At 39.8% G+C, this 27602-nt stretch overlaps 1 long non-coding RNA gene across 7 annotated transcripts in view; it reads right to left on the bottom strand.

Moving 5' to 3' along the window:
- LOC128906886 (uncharacterized) overlaps positions 1-27602 on the bottom strand; it is a 75266-nt gene that overhangs the window by 30782 nt on the left and 16882 nt on the right. For 4 of the 7 annotated variants that reach the window (XR_008465355.1, XR_008465356.1, XR_008465353.1 and 1 more), the window contains exon 3: positions 4248-4423. This is a non-coding gene — a long non-coding RNA (uncharacterized LOC128906886). Of the gene's footprint in view, positions 1-1916; positions 4424-27602 lie in introns of those variants that run through there. The other 3 variants (XR_008465357.1, XR_008465352.1, XR_008465358.1) reach the window with 1 other exon arrangement.

The raw sequence follows: 27602 nt of genomic DNA, 5'->3' as shown, positions 1-27602 counted from the left end.
GTAAGGCTTATAAAACACAGCCCCACTCCACTCTCCCTTTCGGAGAGTTAAATAAGATGTAATTTAGCTATCATATTACACTATTTAAAATAAGCAATCCCTCAGCTTCTCTTCTGAGGTACTTTGTAGTTACAGATTGCAATGCTTAGTTGAAGTTTGCTTATTACATAAAGTAGCTGCCTCAAAAGCATATTTCCATTTAATTCACACTAACATCCTTAAAACCAAAGGTCAAAAATAAGGAAACAAAAGCCTAACCGTAGCTAAGTAGGTCTTGGATGGAGCCCAGGACTGACAAGAACCAGAAGTTTCACACAAGAATAAAAAAAGCTTCAGCTTTTGCAGTCTGTTTAATTAAATGTGTTTTTTTTAGGAGAATCAGTTTACAAAAAAAGGTTTTCAAAGAACAAACAGTAATTTTGGAGAAAACCTGAATCAAACCAACTGTTTGCTCAGATTTTAAGTTAATGTATTTTTAAGCTTTAAAAAAAAATAAATCTTTGTTTGCATATGAATGCATATTTGCATCGCAGATGTTCCACACCTGTTTGCAGAAGGACAGTTGCTTTTACATGTTTTTATCTCAATCACAGGACAGAGAAAATTCAAATCTAGAACCTGCTCTCTCATTTCAGGGGCAATTATGACTGAAACCCACATAATGTATTTTTCTTCTTCTCTTTCATTCAAAGCAAACTCTCTTATTTCCCTTCTTCAATTTAGATATAGGTCTTCAAAGCAGAATAGCTTGTCATAGACCTTTAAATTCTCTTGTACTGAATTAGAATCAGTGACAGCGAGATTTGCTGCATAAAGAAGAACTCGACTTTTGTATAAGATTCAAGGACAATTGCTGCTCTTTCACTGTACCATCAAGGAAATGTTTACACTTAAAATCAACAGTATATTGTTTTTCCCCTTTTGGATGAAAAGTCAGTCACCTCTCCCCTTCACCTCTCCCTTCCCTCACTAGCAGCGCTTTGAAACTTTTAATACAATGTTTTTCTAATATTTCACTTGTAGACTTCAAGGTCAGCTTACAATCTCCAAACAAGCGACATCTCTGCCCAAGGACTCCCACACATTCTTTCTTCCCACAGTCACTCCCCATATTACCAAACCTGGATGTTAGGCAATTACCTAGAGGGACTATGTAATCAAAAATGTAGGGTTTGTTTTTTTTTTTAAAAAAAAAAAAAAAAGCAAGGGGGTGAAGATTCTGCGTCACAAGTTCAGAGGGAGAAAATTACAATACCTAAACTTAAGTTTAGAAAAAAGGAAATGTGATAGTAAGAACTACCCTCCTCTTCTCCATAAGATAAAATAAAAACATAATGCAGCACGTTGAGCTTAACATGCAAGAACGATGTTGTCATGGCTCATGCCAAGAATCACTTGGAGCAAGTCACTTCTGCATCTTGGCAGAACCACCCTTCAAGAAAAAAAAAAAAAAACAAACCAACAACAAACCAAACCAACCAATGCCTACAATCAGCAGTTTCCCACAGATGACTTGCTGTGGTAGCTATCCAGATTACCTCTCCATGGATGCAATCCAAAACTCATTACTGGCAACAGACTTTTGAAACAACCCCGTATGTTTTTTTTCCACAATGGGAAAGCTCTATATTTAATTGATAGACTGGAAAGAATCTTAAACTCTTTGAAGTCCGAGATTAATGAGAGAAAAAGGACATAATGTTTGCCTTTAGCTTGGCAAGTGATACCTGGGGGAAAAAAACCTCCATGATCTAGAAATAATGCAATTTATACGGTGCTCAGTATGGTGCAAGTACATCAGAGGATACTTTTACAATTAAAGCTCTGGAGTTAATAAAATTACTGGTTGCTCCCTATTACCAACACAATTTTGTTATTAGACTTTACAAACAAATATTTCAAAAGAAAAGCATGGATGGTGGTCAAAAAATGAAATTTTAATTAAAGCAATTTTATCTGAATTTATTTTAGGACCTTGCCAGCAATTGTGTTCAAACAGCATTAACAGAAGAATTTAATATCAAATAAAATAGAAAAATACAAAATTTTGTAATTTCACCTTTTTTTTTTTTTGGATTTCATAATCTATTTAGAATAAACCCTGTTCTAGCTCTTCAGAAAAGTGGCCGCATTTGAAAGAATTAGCATTTTCAGTAGCATTTTCGGCCACAACACAGTGGTAGAGTAAGCTATTACTCAGCTGATCCACATAAAAGCTGTTCTGCTTATTTAGCTTTCAGCAGGGTCAAGCCACTGAATTAGCTCGCAGTTTAAATAAACATTAATGTCAGCACAAGTAAAAGGGCAGGAAAGCATGGCAAAGGAAGAATGTACGAGAAAGACTCCAACAGTCCCAACTTACACGGATGAAACTGAATATGGAATTTCACTATTAAACACACAAATAAGTAATGCTAAATACAGAGAACTTTTTCCAATTGACACAAAATAATGATTCCAAACCTAAAGCAAATCTAAATACAAATAATATAAAAACCCCTCTTTTCAGGAGGTTGTCTTTCCTCGACAGCACAGCCTACGATCAGTATTGTCACGCAGTGGAGGATGTAACTGTGCTCCATCACCCTTGGAAATCTCTCTGCCAAGGCAACCATGTGTATTAGGAAATGCTACCCTCTATCGTTTGACTAGTCTGAACTGCTAATGTCTCCTTAAAACAATCATTTTAGGAGGCTAACTCTGCTTTTCTTAGAAATTACTACACAAATCATGTGTTAAAACCCCACAAAACTGAAGCACAGGTGTTAGTTACTGCACAGCCAGACCTCAACCTTCTTTTCACTCACCAACTTACTCCTTGGCTGCAGCACTCTAACAGGACCTGTGACTCTGGCTTCCCCTCCGATTCCTTTTTCCAAAAGGCAGGCAAGCCAGAGCCTGAAAAATAATTATGGCTTCAAATAACTAACTTTTATTTTTTAGCTCTGCCTAACAATTTGAATTCTTTTTTGTCCATTTTGTAAAAGTACTACTTCAAATCCTTACACGATCTTGTACAATTCTCCTGTTGTCTTCCCACTTCTATCACTTCCCAAACCCTGATATTTAAACTCTCAGAATAGCCCTTATTTCAAAGATTTTATATTTAAATGCCTTTGCTAAAAAGTGGAAGCAGCAGGATCTGAAGACATAAAAATGCTATTGCAAAAGGAGCTAGAAGGTGATCTTTGAATTCAACTGCATTATAAAAACTTTCTTGAAGAAATAAGAAGCCAAAGTCACTGTTTAAGAAGAGCTGCAAAACTACACTTCATGAGGATTTAGACCATGCCAGCAGGATATTAGATTTAAAAGGAAAATTATTCTTTTCAGGTTATTCTACATATAAAATGAGCAGCTCTACTTCGTTAACAGCAAATGGAATGAAAGAAACACAAGGAGGAAGAGGAAGATTGCCAGAACAGAGTACAAAGAACAATACAGTCTAGGGGGTAAGTGGCAGGGAACAGCAAGTGGAAAACATAAGGTAAGTACCTGTGTGTCTTTAATTCAGTTAATTTAGAGATGGAGTTAATCAGTGTTGACACCTCTGAATTTTTTCAAAAAGAAACTGAAATTTGAAGTTCCCTAGAACCTTTTTGCCTTCTGACCTCTGTTTCTAGCCCTTTTGGGTAAGAAATGAGAATTTAGTGGATCTTAGAAGACAGGAATCAAACATTTAGGGATGATTTTGATTAAATACACTACTGATGTGTCAACCTGAGGATGTCTACACTGTAACTTGTACATACTACCACCTACAAACCAAACTGAGCAACAGGTCTGTTTTAATCACTGCTTCAGGATGAAAGTATTGTAATGTCTTATTGCCACTATTTCAGTTTCCCTCAGCCAGCAGCGCAGCCAAAGCATATTTTAAAGCTCTTCTGACCTTGGTTAGAACACAAGACACTGATGACATGATATAAAGCTATTATTTTTTTACTGACACCATAACATAAAGTATGAAATACAGGTTGTCAGAAATACAATCAACACAGAGCTCACAATATTCCATCCTTGTCCACCAGACGATTTCCAAGGCAGGGAGAGTAAACAGCCTTCTCCCAGCTTTCTTAGTTTCCACAGCTGAGAGTGTAGGATGTTTACAGTACCTGTCACTCAGAGCTCTTGAAAACAGACCAAATGTCAGCAGACCCAGTACAGACTTCATCACCGATTGCTGGGAACATGCAGATGTCAAGTAAAGGGAGGAAAAAAAACCCACGTCCATGAGTACTTTATACCATATGAATCCCAATCGCAAGTCCTTTGTGCACAAGTTGGGAGGCGTAAGAAAGAAGTTCAAAATAAAGCTGAGCTTCAGCATCTCCAGAGGACAGCCGTTGTTATTGCCATTGGGGTATTGAAAGGCTTCCTGCCAGTTCACTCCAAAGTACTCTTGAATGTCTTCAAGTTGTGCCTGCAGAAGAGAGAAAATGCAACATTTCAATGACTGCACATAAATATGCTAACAAACAAACAAGCAAGCAAGAAAACCTGTATTTGCATTCCACAAGTAAAAGCCGTCATGTAATTTTTCCAAAGGACTGTAAACTTTTAACACAATTTAAAAACAATATCCTGGAGTGCTGGTTTAGAGGAATGCCTACAATATCTGGATGGCTTTTAATTATCAGAGGAATGATGGTTCTGGGACATCTTTGAATACTGTGAAGAAAAGTACACTTTTCAAGACATGGGTTGGTAAATTTAAGAGTTCAGTTACACAACAACAGATGACTGTTAACAGCAGTCTAGGTATGTTTGAGATTATATTTTCCTCTCAGATTAAGCAATTAATTTCCTTAAAGATAACACCTCTAAGGCAAAAAAAAAAAAACCAAAATAAAAATGAGAATCTAATCATAAATAACGAAATAATTTCTCATGCAGAACAAAAGCCAAAATCCTCAGAAAAGAAAAACTCCAGGTTTTAATACAGCATAAGAAACACTTTGAGATGATTACTAATAGTTTATACTTTAAAAAACAATCCATGTGCAAAAAAACACATGCAAGTGACTGGGGACCTGAATTGTCTTACAGCAACCTACTTTAAGAAAAGTGAGTTTGCTATTGAAAAGGCAGAAGAGCTTCATCTGAGAACGTAATGTGTAGAAGGGTTGCCCCAATACTGGTAGCATTCTCACCACTATATGAACACCATTTATAGCACAGTATATTGGCCAGCTTTCTAAAGAAACAGCTTTCCTTTGGGCATAAAGTATGTTTCAGCTGGACCAAAGTAATTGTACAATTTTGTCCTCTACCATTACCTGCATCTCATTCCAGTACTTCTGAAAATCAGGCCACATATCTAAAAGCCCAGTTCTTGCCGTCACAAAATTCCCCAGTGGGGATCCCTTTGGTTAAGGCAAAATAGTACAAAGCAGGAGAGAGAAAGAGAGGGACTATGTAATTGCACGCTCCACTTTACCATTCATAAGAAGGCCTAGAGATGTGCAGGAGTCTGAAAAGTTGAAATAAATCTAAAGGTACAGGTCACCTCCACATTCCAGTCTCTGACAAAATAATATCAACTAGAAGGGCAAAGAAGGCAAAATTTGCAAGAATTAAAAGATTTCCATCTTGAGCTGTCTCTTCTGAATACATCAGCTCTCTGGTTAGCAGCTGAACGACCCACGCTAGGTTCTGCACTCGGAAGGTGCATTTCTCCTAAAAATCTCCATGAATTTTACATGTTGACTGGGGCCATGGCTTGGATCTCTCTAAGACACACAGTCGAAGAGGGAAATCCCTGTCTTTTAGTCAAGCAGCCAAGCCAGTGAGAATGCCAGGTAATCCTGCAAGAAACAGAACAGCCTAGTGTTGGCTCAACGAGGAATCCAGCAGTTAAAACAAAAGCAAAAAGTGCAGAGAGAAAAATCACGGAGCTGCACCCTCACACCAAGAAAAAAAGGAGTAAATCTCAGAATAATCCAGGTGTGAACACATCTCAGGAGGTCATCTAGTTCCAGCCCCTGCTGGAGGCAGGGCCAGCTTTAAAGTCCCACATGAGCAGGTGCTAGAAACCTTGTATTTCTCATTCAGGACTCTCCAGATTAAGCATGATTTGCAGAAGGCACTTCAAGCTTTTTCAAGAGAGAACAGAAAAATAATACTGTGTTAGTCTCTGGCTGAATTTACCACAGTACTATCAGCCTTCGGCAGACAGGCATCTGATACTTCTATTGTTAACAGATCTTATGGAGGTATTTAAAAGACGGGTAGACATAGTGCTTAGCGATATGGTTTAGTGATGGTTTTTCTCACAGTTAGGTTGATGGTTGGACTCGATCTGAAAGGTCCCTTCCAACCTAGGCAATTCTATGATTCTATTTTAATCCTCTAAGGGCTACAATGAAAATTTTTTTATATATTCAAGTGATCAATCACGGTATCATCTTGATTTGCATCTTTTACTACTGCTGGTTAGAACTTCTATTTATTTCATTCTCCCTGTGCAATTCAAACTTTGGGGCTTAAAATCAGTCAGTTGACTTTGAAAATGTTAACCTATGTTAGGCCCTCTAACATTAAAACCGTTTTCCCAACTTTAATACATGGAAAATAAAAGGAAACAAAAAAATTACCCACCCCTCCCAATAATCCAGTATATCCCTAAGGCAAAAAACCCCCTAACTATGTAAATTCAGAGACCATGGAAATTCTATTTGCTAAAAAGTAAGTAGCAGGAAAAAAAACCCCAAAACTATCTCCTCTGTTTTTTTTTTGTCTTCTTCTATAGCAAGAAAGAATTCTGCTTTCAAAATAAGCGTATGAGCTATTGGAGCTGTTGGCCTCATATCTACAAAAATTTATGAGAGCCAGTGCAATAACAGGGAACATACTGTCAGCACACAAAGGAAGCAAACTTGTCAAGACAAATGATGCAGTGACAAGGAAATACTTAAATAGATGAAGACAAAACAATCCAGAAATTCAGAACAAGAAAAATCAGAATAAAAACTAAGCAATATATTATCGTCTCATACTATTATGGAATCCCAAACACTTTTGAAACTTACTATATATTCTTTGGCTTCAGCATTTAAATGAATGACACAAGTGACTTGGTACTTTAAAAGTCATTTTTGCATCTATATTTCAGATAGGCTTCCCACCAGTCATAACTTCAAACAATTTAAGGAAATCTTCTGGCAAGAACTGCATTTACGCTCAACACAGTAATTCCTATTCTGAAGGGCCTACATTCAAAACAAGTGATAGGAGAAATGACAACAATGAAATGATTACATTAAGCACAAGTCCGCTATATTTCTGCTGCTTCTCTGTTGACTCCCTTTGACTTCCAAGTCGTGTCAGGTGACTATTTTATTTTTACCAGTATTTATGAAGTCTGAATGATGCTTCTAAGGTGAGATATTTGGGGAGGAGTAGGAAATTACATACATCACATCCCTTTGCCAAAATAGATGCTGACCATTTGCTAGGCACAGTTCCTCATCTATGCCTAGATAGCAGAAACTTCCCCCCCCCCCCCCGGCCCCGGCTTTCATTGCAAAGCATGTCTGAGAAGAAATAAAGCTGGCGATTTGCCAGCAAATCCTGCACAAAGCTAGGCTAAAATTCTGCAGCTGAGGGAATTAAGGGAAGGCACTACCTGCACAGATAGCCACAAGGGCAATCGTGGTCTCAGCAAAGCTATCGCAACAGTGCGGACAAACTGCTTCAAGAAAGTCTTCTCCCCCAGATCTCTAAGAGGCAAGGTGTTAGCAAAACAGTAATTTAGCCGATCCTAGAATCTGCTCTCCCTCCTTTGGCTTCACTATCCTACACTCGAGGGATATGGCTGTAAAAGACAACACAAAACCCAACAACCCTAAACCCCAAGTGAAGTGCTGCCCTGCTGTCACCTGGAAGGAAGAGATTCCGAATTGCACAATATGGGCCACACTATAAAGAAACTGCAGTTGTTCATTCGCTTTCATTTCACAACAAAGCACTAAAGTGAATGACTGAAAAAACCCCCCTATTCTCTTCCCTTTTTAGCAACGTAAATATCTACTTTCTTGTGATGACAAGAAGTTGGGTGCCAACATATGCAAATTACTCACTGGTCACTTTACAGACTATTCATCATAGTCAAGAACCACTCGATTATATCGCCCAAATGCAGATGACCAGAAAATAAAGAAAAGTTACCCTCAGTTTGTAAAAAGGGAGAAAATTATATATGGTGAGGTATAACACCTTTACAGCCTTGTCAGATCAGTTGACATCCTGCTACTTTCCATGTACTCGTGGCCCTTTGAAAAAGCTTATCTTTCTGCTACTTCTGTATCAGACACATCATTAAAACGGGGGAAAGTATCACTGAACATCACGGATATTATGGCTTAGCAAAACTAATGAGGCACTATTTACATGGTAAGCCCTCTTATACTGCCTTTTACATTGAAAAAAGTTCAAAACCATCTCAAAAAACTTCCTCAAAATTCAACTATAGTGCACACAGGGAAGGCTAATGTGCCTACAAAGAGGCTACCTGACCCACCTGAGGGGCAAAACTAGTGCTGTATCCCCCTCCTGAATACAGACAGCTTAAAAAGCAGCAGGCCCAGGGAAGACTTCAAGGTATTTAAAACTCTTCCTTCCTTGCTGGGTGGAGTCCCGGAGTAAAGACTATGTGGTCTATACGTTTGGAGATCTATCCCAAATTACCTCTTTCCCTGACCTGGCACCCCTCAAAAAGCAACTTGCAACATCAAAGAGACAACAGGCGTGTCATTCTGAAGTAAGAACTGAGATTTGGACTTGGGAAGGAGCAGACAAAGTGGAAGACATCCTTAGAGCTTAGCTAAAGTGTGGTAGATCCCTCTTCATACGTCTCCATCCTTACGTGGTAGCTGTGAAGGCCACAAACCGCTCACTTCTGTTTTTCTACTACATGAAGCAGCTTTTCCCTCAAAATTGCAAAGTTTTTCTTCTCACCTGCCTGCTCCTAGAAGGGCACACAGCTTCAGTGAACAACTTCTGGTCCTGCTAACTGTGATTTATTATTGAAGGGAGGGGAAAACACATAAAATAATAAAAAAGTTTCCTTTGCTATGTAACACATAGGAAAAAGAATATCTGAAATTAAAGTCCTTAGTACATTTTAAACTAGCTAAAAGAAACATTAGTTTCAGCAATTTTAGACAGATTTTTTTTGTGTTCCCCGGGAGCCAGAAACAAGACAGCGGGAGAAGAACGGCCACCATACAGAATGGAAAGCAGACCTTCGGTAGGTAATTGCTCCATCTTTGAATGAAAAAGATTTCAAATACTATATAAATACATAAACTGCCACCAGGTGTCAGTACAGCCTAGAGAACTGCCTGTTTAACCCTCCACTCTAGGCTGATAAGGGTATTTATTTAACCTGTCGCCCCCCTCCCCACCCGCGGTTAACCGTCCGGGTACACAAATCCAGCCCAGCCATCAGTCCTGCACGGAAGAAGTCACACAAACCAGAAAGTGTCACTTTCATACGGAGAGGCAGCCCCTGGGGCCTGGCATATGATCTCATTTGCATGTTATCAACACGCAAAAAAAAGAAATATAAAGCTGTAAGAACAGGCATCAGTTCCTACTGCCGCAGGACATCATGAACCAGCTTGATATTAAATAATCTCTAATTAAGGTTCAATGCCCTCCTCCCTCAGGCTCGTCAGACTCTCTACAGCAGGCATCTCTGCCCCGCACGTCCACATGCCCTCTGTTCCTAAATAGCTTTAGTCTCCTTAGATTATGCTGCAAAGTGTTGGGGAATATTTAGCAACAAGGCTGCTAAGCTAAATAAAGCTTTTCTGCAAAACAAGCATTAGCATGATTGTCCTTGTGCTACAGCAGAGGCTCCCCCTCCACCTTCTCCCTGTCTCTGATTTTTGACAAGAGCTGTAAGGAAAGCGTCTCCGGAGCACCTCCGTCTGAGGCGATTTTACTTAGAAAATTCTAACAGCAGCATTTATCTAATTTCTCCGCGCAAATAAATATCAAAATTCACAATTTCTTAATCGTACAAATTAGTTTCAGCAAAACAGATGTGGCACAAAAACATTTTTGCTGCTCAATGCCCAAATTAGGTTACACACTTTTCTACTAAAGCTACTAACTAGAAAAGTCTCACACGCTACTTAAGTAAAGGGCAAGACTTAGATCATTAGTGCGGAGATTAAAAACCATCAAAAAAGGTATGAAACTACTCCCCCATCCTGAACATAACCTACATTATTTAGTCTTAGGAAGAATTTTCAGCTTTGCTAGTTTATGGATTGAGCTTTCTGTCCTACCACAATCAACAAGTCTTACCCTAAATTAAGAGAACACCGGAATTTGTAGAAACAAAGAAGAGAATTGTGAAGTGGTTAAGAAATCTAACTAATGTCTTTTTTTGCTTGGCATAGGACCACTGGATGTTGGTAATGTCCTGATTGTTATTTTATGAGAAATATGCAGGTAAGCAAAGCAACAAATAAACATTGACCTACGAAATTTTACATTAGGAGAACTTAGTTACTAATTAATTTCTTAGGTACAAGAATAATAGAAGAAACCAGGCTTATGGTTTTAATACTGGCTTACTGCATGACCTTACAAAAACCTCTTCAATTTTCTTACCAAATGCAGTCAACTCAGTGCATGTATATTATTACGGACCAGTGTAAAGAACTTCAAAAATGAAATAATTAAAGGAAACTTTATGTTAAGTTAAAAACCACAAACAGAAAATGAACTTTTCAGGCTGATGACTAGGAAAAGAATTTACTGAAACATCTCTGTGAAGCCTTATAGGGTGGTTTTAGCACAGCTCTGAGGTTTCAACTTAAGTTTTAAGCCTACCGCACTCTTAGATTTCCTTTGCATGGTTTCGTATCTCAAGATGATTAAAACTGGAAGAGCAGCAAAAATACAGACACACAGAGGCTTTTCTGAAGCATTTATGTTTTCTTAATATATATGCTGGAAAACTTGGATATTAGTATGGAAAAGATAAATAAAAAGCAGACAGCATCCTAGAAGGTTTACCTTATAGAATTCTGAAGGGGAGGCGGAGTACGAGCTACCTAGTGGTTGACCAGCAGCAACTGCAAAGAATGAATCTGAAGTAAATCGCTTCACAGGAAACCCCCAAACCACTTAACAAGGTATCAAAATTATGTCCAAAGGAAGAGTGCCTCTAATTTCATACCTAAACTAAGCCCTGGAACCTCCCTCTGATTCAGATGAGCTACGTAGTCTCAGAAGTTTCTCTCTGAGGAGTCTGATCACAGACTCCAGAGGTTTGCAAGTTCTGTTGCAAACCTGACTAAGTGCTTAATTAACTATAAAACCTACGTGCATGTTTCACCTTGCTTTTGAGTTTCATCAGGAAACCTTTGCACAATTCCTATTTTGTTCCTTACAACCGCAAGTCTTTGTCAGGTTAAAACAAGAGGTAATTTATGTGCACTCTCTAAACTGGAATTTTTAATTCACAAGTCTTGGCTCTAATTGTAGCAAAGACCCTTGGGGCTCATAGTTTCTTTCTGTTAACTTCTCTCCCTCAAGTTTTCTACACGTAAACACTTGTTTCTACAACAGCTCTTCTGCAAGTCATTTTCCCTGTGCACACTTTTTGCACATTCAAAACCAACCCAAAGTGCCTCAGTTTTCACAGGTGCTGCTTGCTCAGCCTGAGTTTGATATGCCCAGGTGACAAGTACTGTTCCAGTCACTCTCTCTTCAGGAAATCTCAAGAACGTTACTAGCATCAAGAGTACATGACTCAACAGCCAGCTGGCACACGATGCCAGAATAATAGAATAGCTGGCCCCTTTTCCCTAGGAAACGTAACTTCTTCAAAATCAAAGTTTTAAGAAGGTAAAGAAGAATCTCAGCTTCTGCAGGAGCAAAACACATAAAATTTGCTTAAGATTTCACATCAGCAGCAAAACTTGAGTAGAAAGAAGCTTACAGTCAGACACTAGTTAGCGCAACTTAATTTCCTAAAATCTTTAAATTAAAAGTTCACCCTTGAGCGTCAAAGGGGGTTTTGCATCCTTCGTTAAGTTACCTAAACTACATTCAGCTAGCCGCTAACATTTCCTCTACACCCACCAGGCAGCTAGCTCTGCTGCTGAATGAACTGCAGCAAATGGCATTCAAGCTGTCAGACTTTGATAGAGGCTGGCATTTCAATAGTTACAAGGCAGTATTTGCACGACCGAGCAGATGGAGTATAATGGAGGCGTTTTTTTCCTCTACTGAAAAAAGTTCTAGATAAAGATGCTTTTAAGAAAGGGGAATTGCCAGCCTGAAATGTTGTCATTTTTACGTGGACATATAGGAATGAGGTTTGGCCCAATGCTTCAAAGACTCGTACAATTTTTCTTGACGCTGTTGGTTTAAGAGTGCTATTAAATTCACAGAGCAAGAATTAAGCAATGTAGGAAGCATTTCCTATTGCTAACATTTATGGTTGCTATAACTGTGTCAAAATCGTTTTGTTGGTTCATTTGTTTTTACTATCACCCCTTTTTTAAGGATTTACAAATAAGTGTTACGGAAAAGTATGCATTATTAGGGAATTTACATCCTTTAGCTATATTCCCCATCTTAGATCCTTCAATCTCCTCACCTCTTCTTTCACTACCCAGATGTTCATTTAATCTCTAAGCACGGCAGCTGCCTCAAGTTTCACTTTTTAATTTCCATCCTAGATCTTCTTCAGGTTAACTCAGTTAACAGTGTTCTTGCCAAAGTCTAAAGATATTTGCACTATTCCATCCCCATGCATTTTGAGTTGTCAATCATCTTTTCTGTGACCTAGCTCTCTTATTCAGCTAGTTTTTTTTCTTTTTTCTTCCCTATCAGAAGATCCTCCATTTGTTTTAAAAGCAGAGATCCTGAAAAGCTCTTCTGGACGTCCAGTCTCTGGGTGATCTACTTTGCAATTTTAAAAAAATTGACACCTTCACAAACATGGTCCGGAAAACTGCCTCTACTTCAAATCTTTGTCCAATGGTACATATGAAATCTTTCTTCATCTCTCCATCACTTCAAGAAAAATAGGCCTGCCAACTCAAACACATCATTAATACTTGCAACTCCACAGACCCAGCCAAACACCCGGTCTTGTGGATTCTTGATGCATAAAATCTAAATTGCAGCCCTTTCAACTGATCCTTACATTTCTGTCTCATCCGGTGACTCTTCCTCTTCCAGATTCATTTTTACACAACATTCTCCAATGAAGAAAAGGCAAAAATCTGGCTGTGACTGTAATACATTCAGAAAACTACTGCCAGAAAAAACAGCCTAAGTCATCCCTCTACATCCTCTTTAGGCTACCCCATCTCAGTTGGATCAAACAGCAGCTACTGTCATAGTCTAGACCTATATCAAGGTCTACAATCATCTTTCCCCCCAGTTAAGCCACCTCCTCTACCTCCAATTATCACACGATGTCAGCCTCTGCCCCCCACGTCTTACAGCTTCTATTAAGCCTCATTTGTGCTTTCCTCTATGTTGCATCTCAACAGAAATGCAATTTCCAACTCCATAGCCTCCCTCACCGTCCTCCTTACTCCACTCCTCACTGCCTACAGAAAGGATTTAAGCAATGAACTGGTGTTCCTGACTTACCAGCCCCACCAGTGCTGCCTTGCCCCATGCTGCACCCGTGGCGATGCAGAACTGTATGTCCGGGATTTCACAGAAACCACGGTGCTCAGCACCACCATGTGCTGCAGTCACACTGAACATCTGACTGACAACCTATAAAGTCATTTAACCCATTTTAGGCCCAGGCTGCCAAATTAGCAACACCGAAGAAAAAAAAAAAAAATTTAAGAGCAGCAATAGGTATTACTTGAAGCAGCAACCCTGAAGCTGAAAAAAAGGATTTAAACTTACCACTTGAACAAAAAGATAGCAACAAAACTCACCTGAACATACTTTCTTTTCTCCTAAATAGGCAGTAAACTTAAAACTTCTTTATTAGTATTTCGGCGCAGCTCATCACTATGGTATGTGAGCAGCCCAGGAAGATCAAGTTGCTCATCTGTATTAAACAACAGTTGCTGCGAGATGAAAACAAGCAGGGCTTCAGTTTTACAGAAACTCAGCTGAGGTTTCTGTTTGGCAAAGATGATGTATTTGAAACAAGGCACGGATCCAGCTCGCATTTGATCTCGTTCTTCCTGATGCATAGATTTCAGGTACATTCAATAGCTCTTTTCCCCCCACCACCAGGCAACACATAGCTTTTCGCTCCGTGTGCTAACGGGATTAAGTGTCACATTTAGATTTTGTTAAACTCCACTTTTATTTTCTCACCCCTTCTCTGAATTAGCAGATTACTGTTGAAGCAGGCAACAAACACACAGCTTCTCCCACTAGTTAACATCACGGACACGCTGTGGCACGAATCCAAGCTGTGTTTTCCTGCCGAGGATATAGCTTCTGTGGATGTGAACAATCTCCAGTGAGAGCTTAACGCCATCGGCCCATTTCCTCCTTTGGAAGGGAGTCTCCCAACTCACGCTCTGAACAAACAGAGTCCTGGAGCCAGCCCATGGACAGTGTTTACAGAAACAGCAAAGTCACCGATAGGAAAGTTTGGGGTACTTTGGAACAAAAATAGCTTGAAGGAGAAAAAAAAAAAGCAGCAGTATTTTTTTTTCATAAAAAAAGTAGTAAATTAAGTATTAGTCAAATGTTGATACATCATTTTAGTTATTTTATACAGAGGCTTCTTTAAAAACCACATCTATTTTACTGTGGTTAAAGTAAATCTTATGCTGAACAAAGGAACTGAAAGGTACCAATTTAGCAACAGTTCTATATTTCCATCCCCACTTCTCCTCTTGCTGCCTAACTTACACATGTACAAATGAGGGGCCCAAGTAGTGCCAATATAAAAATAAAGGAACACTTTGTTGTTGTGTTTTTTATTTTTTTTTTAATGCACTGAAAAACTATATTTTGCAAAGTTTGGGGAGTCTAAAGGCAAGGGTAGCTAAAGCATTTACAAAGGTTCAGCACCATCTGTAATGCTTCATACATGCATTTTGACAACCCTATTTAATTAGCATCAACCTTTCACCACTTAGCATGCTGCTAAGTATTAGTCTATTTTTATTTTATTTATTTTAAGGAAGTGGAACAATACAGCGATCATCAAAAATAGTACATCAAAATAGTACAGGCTGTACCCCATACTTAAACAAATAAATACAGACAACTATAATCCAAAAGTAGGATATATATAAACACTAAGCTTCACAAAGTTCATGAGAATTATAACTTTTGCAAAACCCAGTCCATATGGTAATTGAAATGTTTTCGATCTCTCAGTTACTAACACAGGAATGAAGCAGAAAGCTGCTCTCAGCACGCATTTTGCCTACGAATCAAACTTGTAACATCATATGGTTGATGTTATAGGACAAGGCAAGCAGGGAGAAAAATGCATCACGTTTTTTTCCTGCTTCTACCTCACTTCCAGCTCTACAACCCACCTGATGACTACAACAGACGCCACTGGTAGGAAGCAGGAGGGAAAGAAGCGTCAGTCAGAGACAACGTCAATATCCAGGCTCTGACCGAGAAGCAGGAAGGAAGAAACTGGAGGGTCAGCAGCAGAAGATAAGGGCAGAGGCAGGATCCAGCATAAGAATTTTTGTAAGTAAATGGCCTGGCAATGGAAATAATATTTTTAAAAGTTCCATGCCTCCTCCCCCATCAAGGCTGCCGAATTGCATCCTGTTGCCCTGCTCAGGGCTGTGAATCATTGTGCTAACCTGGAATGGTGCCACTCACCTCCAGAGCTTCCCTGCTACAAAAATTAGCAGGCTACTTGTCACAAAAAGTAATTTGTGAGAAACCCCTTCCAGACCCAGCCATCAAACAGCGGATCAAGGCTTCACTTTCTTTTCCAAGTTTTAGAACACCAAGAAATCTTAGAAGCACCATAGGAAAAAAAAAAAAAACAACCACTAAAAAAAAGTTTAAAAAAAAAAATAATCAAGTGACCGCCCACATTTCTGCCTGTGCCCTTCCTGGCTAAAGATGAGAGCAGGCAGCTAGTATTTCAGACTGCTCGATGTAAGTGACCTCTCCAACTACCACCCCTTATTAACTTCCTGACCAAGCTATATGACAGCCTGCCAAGTATTAAAGGGAGAAGAAAAGGATGTAAGCAGCTCGGGTACTTCCTTTCTGGAGATATTTTTGAGCTGTGTTGCAATTCTACGGGTCTTATCTGAAGAACTGACATGCCTAACGTGGTTCAGCGACATCCTGATTTTACCTTCTGCACTAAGCACAAACCCGAAGAGAAGGCTGATAGCAAGTGGCTATCAAAGAGGCTGTTTGTTAGGAGACTATGCAAAATAATCAGTGTCTTATGATGAGATGAAAAAGCCATGATCATAGAACTGTCTAGGTTGGAAGGAACCTTTCAGATAATCGAGTCCAACCATCAACCTAACTCTGACAAAAACCATCACTAAACCATATCTCTAAGCACTATGTCTACCCGTCTTTTAAATACCTCCAGGGATAGCGATTCCACCACTTCCCTGGGCAGCGTGTTCCAATGCTTGATAACCCTTTCAGTATAAAATTTTTTCCTAATATCCAATCTAAACCTGCCATGGTGCAACTAGAGGCAGCTTCCTCTTCTCCTATCACCTGTTACTTGGGAGAAGAGACCAACCCCCACCTGGCTACACCTTCCTTTCAGGCAGCTGTAGAGCGCGATAAGGTCTCCCCTCAGCCTCCTTTTCTCCAGGCTGAACAACCCCAGCTCCCTCAGCCACCCCTCATAAGACTTGTTCTCCAGACCCCTCACCAGCTTCGCTGCCCTTCTCTGGGCCTGCTCCAGCACCTCAATGTCTTTCTTGTAGCGAGGGGCCCAAAACTGGACACAGTATTCGAGGTGAGACCTCACCAGTGCTGAGTACAGTGGGACGATCACTTCCCCAATCCTACTGGCCACACTGTTTCTGATACAGGCCATGTCTGCCTTCTCTCCTATCCTGACTTACGTTTCTAGCTAGAAATACCCTACTCTCTCTTTAAAGTTGCAGCAACTGACATTTGCCCGCTCACAGCCCTAGTGAGCTGCACAAGCTGCACTGAAGCTACCACAGAACAGTATCAGAAACTATTCTGTCATCACTGTTAGCCACTTCAGCAGAGTGGCTGAATTTAAGAAGCATGGTAACATGCACACCCTCTTCATAATAGAAAAATCTGCCCTGGTGCTGTTCATTCTAGTGCCAGGAAACTTCGTTCTCGAGAGCCCAGCAACATGACACCTCCCGCCAACACAACGGTAATGTCGAGAGATGCTAAAACGGGAACCGAAGAGGAAGTTGAAAGTTAAGTCAGGTTCAGATTTTAATTTTTAAAACAATAAAATCTTCCATTCTGAAATGATAAATGTGTATGTGAAGACTGAATGATGTTCAGTTGTACGTATGTGTCTTCAGATTCTTTAGACAGGTAGAGAGTTGACACAAATTTTCTGCAGCAGAATTTACTGCAACAATAGTAATTTCTCTGACCTGATTTGAAAGCATACATCTTGTTTTCTAAAATGCAAATATCTTACTCTTATTACGTTTAAAGTTACCTTGCTTAAAAACTTAAAATAAGATCTGACACAAATCATAGTAGAAAAACACAATATTACTAGCCTACAAGAATTACTGTATTCAAGGTACGTTAGTTAATTTTCTTAGTCAGCTCAAAGAAGCTTCCGTCCCACCAGCTGACAGTTCTCTCCTAAGAAAAAACTGGTTCCAGCAAATCAACTGCAGCAAACTAAAGCAGATTATTAGCAACATACAGCAAAATATTGGCAAAATGCAGTCAAATCAGAGAAATGATTTATTGCTTAAAATGAAAACTAGAGGATTTATACCTTCAGATGTCCTTTTCAGTAAGTAACTGAAATTCAATGCAAACTATTTCTCAATATATGATGCATGTCACAACCCTGATTTAGTTCATGATGCAATTTTTAGCACATGCTGTTTCCACTCACATAATGCACACAACAGAACAGATTTGCTGCAGTCGTGGAAACAACTTCAGAAAGTTAAAAACTACTTACTTTTAATGCAAAAATGCTGTACCCATGCATTAGAAGTTGAACTGCACAAGTTTTATTAGGAGCTACTGAATCTCTAGGAACAAAGATACTTCGCCAGTATCTAAAACAGAGAATGGACACTTTACAGGTGCAGGTAGGAGCATTTGCTTGTACTACAGCTTTCATGGAGGAGAACCCATATCTGCATATAACGCTATCTTGTAACTCAATACACCTGGCAAGTGTAGTCTGCCACCGGTTTAGAAAACTTCTCTGCAAGAGAAGCATCAACAATGACACAACCAAGTCTAGTCACCCGCGTCCCAAGACATCAGACAGCAACCGCCAGAAGTTTGAGGCACTGAAAGCACCAGCTACCCTTCCTAGAAACACTTTAAATCTATTTTAGCTATGATGAATGAGTACACTTAGATAGTCAAGACAAGTTGTAGACAATAAAAGCACTTCTGAACACAAGGCAGACCACGTTCACCTCAAGGTGAGCATCCAGGCAGAAATATGTAAACTTCAGCCCCACTGCGCAAATACCTTCACGAACATCAAACAGTCAGTTGGCAGTGGAAAAAAACCCACATATATAACCACAGAAAAGTAGTAGACAGGCTTAGAACTGGGTCCAGCTGACACTACTGCAAGGAAGATGCTTTTCATACCTTTATTTTATGCTTGCAGCTTTTTGTCTGTGTCCTAATGAGAAACAGTTGCCCCTTCTTCCCCTCACCATACATCCACTTGGCACTGTAAGGGCTAAACCAGTCTTAAATCAGCGATACTGACAAAAAATCCAAATCATTCCGAAATAATACTGTCCTCATAAGCAGCAACTGCAAAATGCCTGAGGTGAAAATACGTTCAGTTCCAAATTTTAATTATTCAAGCGCTGTACTGAAACACTCATGTTCTCTTTTTCCTAAAGCTACCAGTTTCATTCCATTTAACTAACGTGAAGAACCTGCAGATCTTCCTGTTGGGGAGGAGAAACGCTCAGATTAGAAAACTTGCACATTGTATTTCAGTTCGAGTTCAGAGCTCCTTTACAACTAGATTCTCAACTCAGCACACTGACGTGGAAGGAAGCATAACAGAAAAATAAGATCTTTTAACAAAGCTGGTATCTGCAGTTGGTTCCTCCCAGGAATGAAACACCCAGCTTTCCAAGACAGCACCAGATATGTTCGTCTAACATATCTTTGTGATAGAAATGAACAAAAGAACAAGGCTTCTCTACAGATTTCCTCATACAAGACATGAAATCCTTCTGTATAGATAGTTGCTATGGTGCAGACTTAAGGGGAAAAAAAGAGGGGAGATCAGACTTCTTGTTTACAGGTTTCCAATATGCTCCACTTGATCCATCTTGAAATTGAAACCCTTTAGCTTCCTGTCTTTAGGCTGTCAGATGGTAGAGGACAAACACAGCGTTAGCAACTTTACAAAGCTCCCATGTGTTGTGCACAGATCTAGAAAAAAACATCCACATGGATTAGACAACAGACAGAAGCGACAATATAGTTTCAAAAAGAATAAAGGCCATGCTAAATCCTGAGAGACTTACTCAAGGGAAAACAGACTTACCCTGGGATGAAATACCAGATTATTTTCAAACACTGTCAACGCTTCACCACAACGGAACACTGCACGGACCTGTCAAAAGTACGCTGTTTTGACATTCTCAGGTGAAATCCTGATTTTTCTGAGAACTTCTTACAAAAATTTTATCCAAACAGGTACCCCTCGCTATTTACAGACTTAATAAGACAAAGACATTTAGGGAAGGATTCAACTCTCGATAAGACACCTAAACCATATAAAGACACATACATTTCCCCTACAGTCAAAAAAAGCTATGGAAAGATTCATCTTATCCTACAGCAGATACTTTGGCTGTAATTCAGGTACCTAGACATAGGCATCTGCTGTCAGTTTAAACATCCTGGGAGTTCCCACCTCACTTCCAGTCGCCTCTGTTGTAAACCCTGCAGGTATCAGGTTGTATTCCTCAGCAGTATGCAATTTTTACCAATGTTTTAGAGATGCTAATTGGCACTAGGTTTAGGCAGGTGACCAGAGGGCTGCTCAGATGAATTGCTATCCAGGGCCCACTGACTCTACTAAGTCTTCACTGACTAAGAAGAAAGCAAGTATAGAAACTTGGTGCAGAAGTATAAAACTTAGATGTTTTTCATCGGTCATGAACAGAATGCATCCTTTGTTCTTTTGCCAACTGACAAGATAGCTACCACTTGTAGAACAGTCTTAGGCTATTCATTAATGGGGTTTTGGTGCTACGTAAGAGATTTGGCCTTTGCAGTCGCTTCTTTAGGGTCCCATCTTCTAAAGCAGCAGCCAAATGTAATTTCTTGCCTAGATCCATTATTCACTAGAACCTTTTTGCCAAAGTCTTCTATGTAACCTGCCTGCATGAACTGCCTGAAACAAGTTTTCTTTAGTATGGTGCATAAAACCCACTCATACAGAACAGGTTAGTTCTCCCATTCCGTCAGTCACAAGTCTGGTTCTGCCATATATCGTGTTTTTACTGAACATGGAGGGTGGGGTAGAAGTGACTAGAGTATCCAGGATAATAACAAGGTTTAGGGACTTAATAATGCAGTCTTCCTAAAATAAGTACCAAGTTCCCTGCACAGACAGATGCCTTTGAAGGCCTCCAGAGGGAGATGCTGTCTAATTTTTGGGATCTAAATTGCTTCGAACATCCATCTTAGGCATCATTTCTGGCCATACCAGCATCTTGCTACAGCCTGAATATTCTACTCTGTCAGGTCAGGAATACAAAATTTAAAAAAAAAAAATAAATAGGAGAGGAAACAAGACCTGTGACAGCTTTCAAATTCCATGGCAGTTTTCTTGCTCTCTTTAGACTGCAATTTATTCTTCCCCCAATGCTATTGTTTGCCATCATCTATTTCTCTTTCTTTACCTGCTTACCATTTGAACAAAGCGTAAAAATACTATTTTCCATATCATCATATATACACAGAAAGCTTAACTAATGCCCCAAACCATTTGCTCCCTACTGCTAGCAAACAGTCTAAACTTGAGACAGTAGCATCTAATCTGTATTGTGCTACTACCAGCACCACAAGAAATTTAAAGGAAAAACAAAATAATTAACTGGAGGGTATTAGCGTAGACTTCTTTCCATTATTCTTTAGTTCTTTTATCTTCTGGCATTTGTTAACCCAGAAGCCCTCCTGACTGCATTCTGTCCACAGAAATTAGACCTTCACCAAGGCCAGACTTGGTCAGAACAGCTACTAACTTTTAAAAACTGGAGACAGTATTGTCCCATCACTGTAACATTTACGAGCACACATGGTTCTCCTTTCCCATTTATTTAACAAGCATCTGAATGATTCCACCCAGGGAGAGGGACGCTGTGCAAGGAAACCACCCTGCACCCAGTGCTCCTACAGCTACACTCATTACACGCAGTCCACATAGTAGTAGGAACGTTTAAGAGAGTCACAAGGTTCCCATGGAGAGAGCGCTAAGATCTTGTCTGATTTCACTCCAAATCTACTGAAAACAGAGAAGAGCTTTTGGCAAGGCAATTCTGGCAAGTATTTGCAACAGTATCCTGGCTTGCCAAATTGCATTTGGATTTTGCTAGACTTATTTACTTGTTCAGTATGCTGGGAGAAGTAGAAACATTCGTTGCTGTAGAGAGCCTGGCTTAATTTGCAGACCTGGAACAACACTTAAAGGATGAATCAGAGACAGACTAACTTAGGAATTTGGTCTATTAACCTCAGCTCACAATGGTGGTGTATCCTGAAGTGTTAGAGGTAATCCATAGCTCAGCTACTTCAGGTCTGAGTCCAGACAACTCTGAACTCTCAAATGACACTTTTAACCTGTTATTTTTATATAGCCAGGTTCTATTCCTTTCCAAAATATCATCTAACACAAGCTGTAAGATGGCCCTAAAGATCCTCTTTAGGAGTCAAAAGAGCACAACTAGATTTTATGACAAAAATCAACATTCTTTGCTGACTGCATGGAGATAAATTCTAAAGACCTGATTTTCAGAAGACATTTAGCACCCAGTCTCTCAAAAAAACAAAGTTACAACTGTTTAAGACACCTTTAGTTAAAGGCTGATCCCTCCCAGACAGTTGTTCCCACCTTCCCTCCCCACGGGGCTGGTCAGTGCTCTCCTTCCACCCTGTCACTGGGGCACGCAGGAATGCTTTTGATCAGACACATCAGAGGTACACTGATGACATATTTCGCCTGACAGAGTCATGCCCAACTGCTTGACTCAAAACCCAGAGTGGGGGGGGGGGGGGGGGAAGTATTTCAAAGGCATTATCTGCAGTGCTTGTTTACAAGGTTTTGGCACTGTTTCTCCCATGTTTGTCCATTCCACATTTTCAGCTTTACTAGCTTGCTTTTGCTCATTTTCCTATTTTTTTTGTTGTTTTGGGTTTTTTTTTTTTTTGCTGAGAAAGACATTCCTTCTTCAAGCCTCCCTCTATTCCCCTTATCTGCTAACACTGCCCACTACCTTGCAACAGGCCAGCAACCTTGCCTTCCCTTTTCAAACACAGAAGCTACGTACTAGGTCATAGCCAGGGTCCAACTATCCGCAAAGCACATACTGCTAGAGAAAAGTACAAAATACCACCCAGGCTTACACAGTGTCAATTTTCTAATGCCTCACTGTTATAACATATATTCATCCTGGAGGCATAGCATTTCATGCAATTCTTTCTTTTGCCTTTTAAAAGCACATATTCTTAAAACTCCTTCAAGCCATTATCCAATCAATCAATTTTTCAAAGACAAAAACCAAGTATAAACATAGCCAAAATTTATGATTTCTAAATGTGTATATATATTTTGGTTACATTCAAGAAGAACAGTACCAACTTGCTTCCTAAGAGATACAAGTAGACTGCTATATGAACCTGTTCCCATCTTCATTGTACATTTCCAATATTTAATTAACTTGTTAAGTGACCAGGAATACCTCTGGTTTCTTCCAGATGAACCAACAACAAAAAAATAAACCAAGCAAAGACAGAGAATCGATGCCTACCTCTCTCCACCCCAGGGAAACATACCACTCCATAGTAATTCTCCATTGATAATTATGGTTTTAAAATCTGTTCAACAATTTTTAATCCTTCTGATACACTGCATCCAGACTTTTTACTATGTTAATATTTACTTTTTTTTTCCCCCATTGTGATGTTTGGGTTGCCAAATCAAATATCCCAAAACACATCATAAAGGCTAGGCTTTTGTATAAGGCTGCTAAAATGTCTGACTTGAAAATAAAATAAAACGATGACACGGTAGATCAGTTGCACTTCCCAGCATGATTTAGTCCACTTACCTACTTTGGTCCAACTCCTTTTTCAGCACTTTGTCCAAAATTATGTCAAGCTGACAACCTATAAACAGTCATACACTCTACTCACCCAGTTAAACCCTGACACAGTTTCTATCTGTAATCTGGAGTACTTTTAGATTAGCAGTACACAGTTTCTCATACTAGTCCTCTCTAACTGTATAACTTGATACAAGTTATTGGCATCTTCTAGGTTATGTCATATTTTAATAGCTGTTGTTAAACATCTTCCTGGCTTGCTAAAGTGGAAAGAATGCCATCAACCTTTGTATCTGACTAAAATCCAGCTTTTGAACCATATGCCTGATAAACTCGCCAAGTATTTTTGTCTTTAAGCACTGCTCTATGACTTCTACCTGGTCACAGAGCACCAACATTAAAGTTATTTTTGTTTCTAATAAAATCTTTCTTCCTCCAACTGTCCAGCTGTCCTCCCTCCATCCATGTCATTTTCTTACTAATTTTATACATTGCTTCATTATCTGCTAATTTATATTCATGGAATAAAAGCTGACAGACATCTATTTAGGGACTTCTGGTGGCAGGAGGAAGAGAAAGAGTATTTTTAATAGCTGTTTCCACCTCTGTTCTCAGCCATTTTACCTTTGACTACCTCCCTTGATTGTGGGCTCTTCCACAAATAGTAAGATTTTTGGAAGCCATACCAAAGCACTCTGCTTTTTCTGTTCATATTTCATCTTTCACCTTGTTTCGTTCAAAAGCCTTCTACCTTTTGAATTTCCTCCTTTGAGAGTAAAGGATGGTATTCATCTGACCACATGCAGACTTCTATAAGCCAAGATACCCACACCTGAGCTAGTTATCCTAGACTGACTTTGAAGATAAAGGAGAGAAATAAGCATGACAACTGGGGACAAGTCATACCATTCCTGAATACGTATCTAAAATAAATCATATAAGTTGCCTCATAAAAGGGTCTCACCTTCTTCATGAAGGTAAGCTTAAAATAGCCCTGCTTGGACACGGTCCCCCACAACATCCTTCTCTCTAAATTGGAGAGGTATGGATTTGATGGATGGTCTGTTCAGTGGATAAGGAATTGGTTGGATGGTTGCATCCAGAGGGTAGTGATCAACGTCTCAATGTCCAGATGGAGACTGGTGACAAGCGGTGTCACTGAACAGTCCATATTGGGACCAGCACTGTTTAATATCTTCATCAATGACACAGACATTGGGACCAAGTGCAAGCTCAGCAAGTTTGTGGATGACACCAAGCTGAACAGTGCAGATGACACGCCTGAGGGATGGGATGCCATCCAGAGGAACCTGGACAAGCTTGAGAAGTGGGCCTGTGTGAACTTCATGAGTTTAACAAGGCCAAATGCAGGGTCCTGCACCTGGGTCAGAGCAACACCCGCTATCAATACAGGCTGGGGGATGAAGGGATCAAGAGCAGCTCTGCCAAAAAGGACTTGAGGGTGCTGGTGGATGAGAAGCACGGTGGTGACATGAGCCAGCAATGTGCACTCACAGCCCTGAAAGCCAACCGTATCCTGGGCTGCATCAAAAGAAGCAGGGCCAGCAGGTCGAGGGAGGTGATGCTGCCCCTCTACTCTGCTCTCGTGAGACTCCACCTGGAGTACTGCATCCAGCTCTGGAGCCCTCAGCACAGGAAAGACATGGACCTGTTGAAGCGGGTCCAGAGGGATGGAGCACCTCTCCCGTGAGGACAGGTTCAGAGAGTTGGAGTTGTTCAGCTGGAGAAGAGAAGGCTCCAGGGACACCTTATTGCAGCCTTTCAATACCTAAAGGGGGCTTATAAGAAAGTCGGCGACAAACTTTTTAGTAGGGCCTGTAGCAACAGGACAAGGGGTCATGGTTTTAAAATAAAAGAGGGTAGATTCAGGGAATAGATATAGGGACTAGATATAGGGAAGAAATTTTTTTTACAATGATGGTGGTAAAACACTGGCACAGGTTGCCCAGAGAGATGGTAGATGCCCCATCTCTGGAAACATTCAAGGTCAGGTTGGACAGGGCTTTGGGCAACCTGATCTAGTTGAAGATGTCCCTGATCGTTGCAGGGACGTTGAACTAGATGATCTTTAATAGTCCCTTCCAACCAAACTATTCTATGATTCTATGATATTTAACTATACCACAGGTGCAGTAAGTTCAGAAAGGCGAATCTTTTCCACAGGTATTTCTTACCAACTTTCATGAATAATTAGATCCTCACAGAGTATTTAGAAGTAACGATAACAATACAAAGCCACTGCTGGACAGAGAAATTGCATTTCTAGTGCTTTTCCACATTAAGACACCACTGTATTTGCTTTCAGTATGCAATTCCTATTTTTTCTCTTTGTAAAAATGCTTAATTGCTCAAGTTACCATTTTTGAGGTACTTAACTGACTCAGAGATACCCATATTTCTGTCACCTGCCAAATAGCTTCTATACCATTTCCAGGGCCACCTTTGGTCAAAGAGCTGTACATCTGCACGGTCTCAGCCCTGGGTCTCACCTAACAAGCTCTGCAGAGCCGTTTTATACCTTTGCCGTTGCTTTATACCCTCTTCCCCACTGCTTCTAGTTGAGTTTTGCCCTGTAAGTCTACAGCCTATGCTAGTTTCTTTCCCTTCACTGCTTTGTATGCATTACTTAGAAGCTCCGATTACGGCTTGAAGGACATCACTATTTATACATGTCGTGGTTTGGGCTGGACTGGCCACCGAAACAAATGACAGATGCTCTCCCACAATGGGGGAGACCAAAACCCCTCATAGCAGGTACTATTTTCAAGGAGATAGTAAGTACTGTTGTAAATGTGTCTCAAACAGGCTTTTCATTATTTCACCACTGTTTAGTTTAAGCTGTTAAAAACCCTTCCATATGTTTTGAAAACATTTCAGGGTGTCGACGGCAAGCATTTATAGCCATAGAATTAATCATTGCTATGAATTCTAGAATTGCACCAGATATGTGGAAAGGCTTTAAGGTTACATAGCTTTCAACAATCAAAACAGGGGAACTTCATGGCTCATTCTAGCATCCATACGCTAAATTGCTGACACACTAATAAGATCCTTGCTCTAAAGGAACAGCAGCATTTGTTCTTGATGTAAACGGACTAAATATTCAGTTGCTTAATGTTATTTTTTTTTAAATCAGTAATTTTAGAGCAAGAGCTTCAGATGAGCATATATTCCATGGAATAATGTTGTAAGTAAAACACAGCTAGAGTGCTTGGAACTTAATTGTATTAAGAAATTCTAGAACACAAGGCTGGTTCACTCTGCTCAGCATGCACAGCTAGGCAACGGGTGAAAAAAACTGAGCCACTTGCACAGCCTCCTTTGCCTCTTTCTTCCCTTCTTCATACCATATTATCTCTGGCTTTGCTGACATATGTTTGTGTGTATGTATACATATGTACACACACACAAATACACAGCAGAGTGTATTAGCCTTGTATCATAGAATTTCTTAATACAATTAGTTTCAAGCATATATAAAAATATATATATAAAGGAACATAAAGGATATACACATTTCTATGCAGAATGGTGAAAATCTTTCTGGAGGAAGTAAAATTTTTCACCATTCTGCACAGAATAAAGCAGACAGAAATGGCAACACATCAGAAAAGCAGCTATCAACTCTGCAAAATCAACACTGCAATAAGAAAATATTAATCCTACTCTCAAAGTATACAGAAGGTGATGAGGGCAAGGGAAAAAAGTACGATAAACATTATTGTAAGAAGATCTCTTAACAGCCTATGGCCTTCAGAAGAGCGCACAAACTCTTCCCAAAGCTTTTACTACAGCTAAGTAGCTAGAAAGGTTGTTGACTTTTATTTCTGAAATTGAGAAAAAAAAAGTTTGAAAAAAATAGAAAAAGTTCAAGCCAGTAATGGAGAATGGCATTACAGGACAACTGGATGTGGCAGTTAATACATGTACAAGCTGTGATGGCCTTGAAGACAAAAGCAAGAAGTTGCATCTAATGAATAAAGGTGGGTCAGGGGAGGAGGGCAAAGAGATGAGTGATCTGGTGAAAGCAAAGAGACAAGAGATCTCTGCACAGCATCCCTGAGTGCTAAAAGCAAATTCTCTGCCCTTACACAAGGTAAGAATAAGGAA

The sequence above is a fragment of the Rissa tridactyla genome, chromosome 3, assembly GCF_028500815.1.
Source record: "Rissa tridactyla isolate bRisTri1 chromosome 3, bRisTri1.patW.cur.20221130, whole genome shotgun sequence".
In the NCBI taxonomy this organism is placed as follows: domain Eukaryota; kingdom Metazoa; phylum Chordata; class Aves; order Charadriiformes; family Laridae; genus Rissa; species Rissa tridactyla.
The sequence above is the reverse complement of the archived record's forward strand: the minus strand, read 5'-3'. Positions and strand labels throughout refer to the sequence as shown.